The sequence below is a fragment of the Marmota monax genome, unplaced genomic scaffold, assembly GCF_021218885.2.
Source record: "Marmota monax isolate L192 unplaced genomic scaffold, Marmota_monax_Labrador192_F-V1.1 WCK01_AAM20220418_F8-fsc00013, whole genome shotgun sequence".
Classification (NCBI taxonomy): domain Eukaryota; kingdom Metazoa; phylum Chordata; class Mammalia; order Rodentia; family Sciuridae; genus Marmota; species Marmota monax.
The window spans coordinates 3,903,658-3,907,302 of NW_026692202.1; positions in this window are offsets into that span (position 1 = coordinate 3,903,658).

A 3,645-nucleotide genomic window follows, 5' to 3' on the forward strand; every position below is an offset into this window, starting at 1 on the left:
AAAATTCAATAGAAAAAGAAAGAGGGTTGTGATGGAGCACCCATGGATTCAATCCCTGGTACTAAAAATAATAAGAGTAACAAAACAATAATTAGTCCAATTAGTGAGGTTTTGTAGTATTTTTTTTTCTTTAGAAAAAAGGATTAAAAGTTATCAATTTTTCCTACTGCCTTCCTTTTATCTTAGTTTCCAGATCTGAGACTACAGAAGGTTTTATAGACCCCCATCCCTGATAAATGATATGAGATACCCTTGGGGATGGAGACTTTTTATGTGGAAATTTCTAGGTTGAACTTGATCCATCCATGGGTGGGGAGGTTTGGGTACCATGAAGGGCACCCATCCTGGCTGTTGGCTGGGAGGCATGTGTGATAACTTACCTTCTCTCCAGCAGGAGAGGGCACTTCCTGGTCCTCTACTCCAGACCACAAACCTGTCTCAGCCACCTATCTTTCAGGGAGGTCCCAAGGCTGACTTATTAAGCTTGCCTTCATGGAGTTCTATCAGTTTGGGAGTAACTGTCACATCCGCTATACCACGCCTACTGAAAATCCAAGGGGACTGGGATAGTGTGGTAGTGTTATAAAGGGCACCAAACACAGAGTTAGAAGACCTAGTTATAGTCCTTGCTTTATGCGTGAGGGCTGGTGTGCAAGAGCAGGCCTCTGTTCCCCGTGGGCCTGACTGTAAGATGAAGGAGCTGGGAGAAGTCTCCAGGGTTCTCCTGCCTCTGAGATTCTCCTAGTCTATGATGTGCTATCATCAATGGTAGCAAAGATCTGATAGACTGCCATACCCTCTAGGGATGTGCCAGGAGGCATTTAGAACTGAGAAGACATGACCCATCTTATGAGAGAAGCCAGGACTGTTCAGTCCCTTTCTTGGCCACAGGTGTCCAGGTGATAGGACACCCAGCAGCACTATAGTCAGCACAGGTTCTTAGGGAAGGAGCGAAGCATCTTCCATTGCTCCCTGTGTTCCTCCAATCCTCTCCCGTTTGAATAATCAACTTGAAATGGGCCATAAAGCTCCACATCAGATAGCGTGATGTTATCAAACCCCCTCAGTCCTGCTTTTCATCTCAGAAGCATCGGATTGGAACTGACTCCTAGACACAGTAGGAAACACCCACTCCTACCCCTTCCTCCACTAGAACTATTTCAAAATCTCTTGCAAAGAATCTACTTGACTTTTGGGCTAGGGTTGTAGTTCAGTGGTAGAGCGCTTGCCTAGCACATGTGAGGTACTAGGTTTGATCCTTTGCACCACATAAAAACAAACACATAAATAAAGTAAAATAAATAAAAGTATTATGTCCATCCACAACTAAAAAAAATTTTTTAATCTCCTTTTTGTTTTTTTGTACTGAGGATTAAACTCAGAGGCACTTTACCACTGAGATAAATCTTTTTTTTTTTTTTTTTTTTGAGACAGGATCTCACTAAATTGATGAGGCTGGCTTTGAACTTTCCATTCCTCTTGCCTAGTCTCTGGAGTTGCTGGGATGACAGGCATGCACTACCAGGCCTGGATAAGAATGCACCCCATGTTTTATACCTTTGTGAAAATAATTTCTCCATTTGTCTCTTATTTAATGTTTACCAGCCCTCAATGTTGAGATCTGACCAGAGAATTAGGACACATTTCAAATTTACTTAATTTTTTTAAAAAAAAATTTTTAGTATTTTTAGGTAGACACAATATCTTTATTTTTATTTTTATGTGGTGCTGAGGATCGAACCCAGTGCCTCACACATGCGAAGTGAGCGATCTACCACTTGAGCTACAACCCCAGCCCCCAATTTTTTGATAATATATATACCTGATACAAAATTCAAAAGATTCAAAAGGATATTCAAGGTAAATTATAAGTCTTTCTCCCACCCTGTACCTTAGCCTCTTATCTCTTCTCTATAGGCATCCATGTTTTCCAGATTCTGGCATATTTGTTCAAAGATATTCAATGCAGGAGTTGGCAGTATAGTTCAGTGGTAGAGTGCTTGCATGGCACACACAAGGTCCTGAGTTCAATCCCCAGTGCTCCCTCACCAAAAAAAGATGATTTAATGCATATATAGAATGCTGGTGTATACCTGTTTTTCCCTTCTCAAATGACAACACCGGTACTATCTATTGTATGCTTGCTTTTATTCTCTTAAAGCTATAACGAGTATTTCCATTGTAGCACATGTAGAGTTGCCTTGTTCTTTTTTAATAGTAGCATGTTATACATTGTATAGATGATCATGATTTATGTAGACTATTAATAGACATTTAGATGTTTTGCAAAATGTTTTTATAGTAGAGCTGCAGTGAATGTCCTTGTACATATGACAGTGTCTTGTCGTGTACTATCTTGTGTGGTTGGTTTCATTCTTGTGTGCAAATGTCTATCTTTTCAATTAAATTGTGAGGTCCTAGAGAACTGGGGCATTGTGCTACCCTGTAACTCCAAAATGAAATGCAGCATTGCACACATATTTTGGGTCTCATAAATATTGAAGAACTAATTAAAACTTCTCAGTTGTGCCATTGATACTCTAGAGAGAAGCAAATGACATTTGAAAGGTTAAATGATCTGTCTAAATCATAGAGAATAGCCAAAGAAGCAACAATAAAATAGATAAAAATAAGGCAGATATTCAGACTATGCTACCAAAGTAGGCCATTTTCCCAGTGTTTACATGTACTCTCAGAAGAGAGAACCCCGCTTACTAGCCAAGAAAGGGGAGTGAACAACTCCTCTGGAAAAATCGTCGTCTTGGCAGATGTCAAGACAAGCAGATGTCCTCATCTTTTGGAATTTATTGAGTAAGTGTTGATTCCAGTTCACACAACGGTGTCCCAGTGACCTGGAAAAGTTAGAGTTAAGTGTGGCCCGAAATGCCTGACTGGTGGGCAGGGAGACATTTTCTCTCTAGTAGGAGTCTCGCTCAGCCCAGAGGAAAATAAAAAAGAAGGAAGAGAGGAAGAATGAGGGGAAACCCGGAGGAGGAAAAGCATACTCTGACTATATGGCAGCCCTGGAAGAAATCAGGAAAAAGAGGGAATGAGTAGATGCTTTTAATTGTCCTGCATCAGCTGTCATCGGTGATATACGAAGAGAATGCTCCTTTGTTAACAAACAAGGAGGGTGTTGTTATCATGATGTTTAATGAATACTCATTATAACCTGGTAGTATGAAATGTGTGGTCTGATTGGTTAATCTCAAAACAATTATGTCGACATCTCATAGCTTCAAGATCATGCAGCTCTGCAGTTTCGCAACCCATTACCCCTTAAAAACAAAATAGTTTTTCATGCACATAAATATTATATTAATCTTTATGAATCTTTTCCAGGATTTCCAAGAGCCTGCCTAGAGTGACACTAGTGTCGACTCTCTCTCTCTCTCTCTCTCTCTCTCTATATATATATATATATATATATATATATTTTTTTTTTTTTTGAGTTAGTAAATTTCCTTTGCCCTCAAGAGAAAGGAAGGGGAATAGTGCTGGATTGCTTGTTTTCTTTGCTCTTTCTTTTTCTTTAGTGACCTGAAGGAGCAGACCCATTTAGTCTAGTCAAGGAAGAATACCCTCATTCACTCTCATACCCACTCCTCAACCAATACAGGCCTGGTCATCAGGTTTATGGGTTGG